A 547-nucleotide genomic window follows, 5' to 3' on the forward strand; every position below is an offset into this window, starting at 1 on the left:
CAACACTTTCCTATTATTATCATTATTATTATTATTTTATCCCACAGAAATATCCATAGAAAAGCGAAACAAATAGATAAAAAATTAGAATATCTTTCATTTTTTATTCCCTATTTTTCTAATTTTTTACAATCATAAGCCACGCTTATACAAAATTTTTTAATTTACAATTTTCATCAAAAAGTGGGAAAAATATAAAATGTTAGAACAATCTAACAAAATCTCTTTATATATAAAATTCAATAAATATTTTTAATATTAAGCGATAATCCTCAAAATGCTATAATTATTAAAATAATAGCAGCTTACAAAAGTAGCAGCCATCAGAGTCAATTTCTTATTTACGAGAAAACTGGAATCTTTGCACTCTTTTCCATCCCGTTTGCAGCAAGTATCCTTTTCACACTTATCTTCGTCGGTTTCATGTTTTGAGCATTTCTTCTTTTTCTTTTCTTCCACTTCTTGTGGTTCTGTTCCTGCATTAGCTTTGCATTTCTTCTTGTCTTTCCCATGATCACATCCAAGAGCTTCGCATTCTTCTGCTTTT

The sequence above is a fragment of the Trypanosoma equiperdum genome (assembly GCF_001457755.1).
Source record: "Trypanosoma equiperdum strain OVI genome assembly, contig: ctg_1190, whole genome shotgun sequence".
In the NCBI taxonomy this organism is placed as follows: Eukaryota; Euglenozoa; class Kinetoplastea; order Trypanosomatida; family Trypanosomatidae; genus Trypanosoma; species Trypanosoma equiperdum.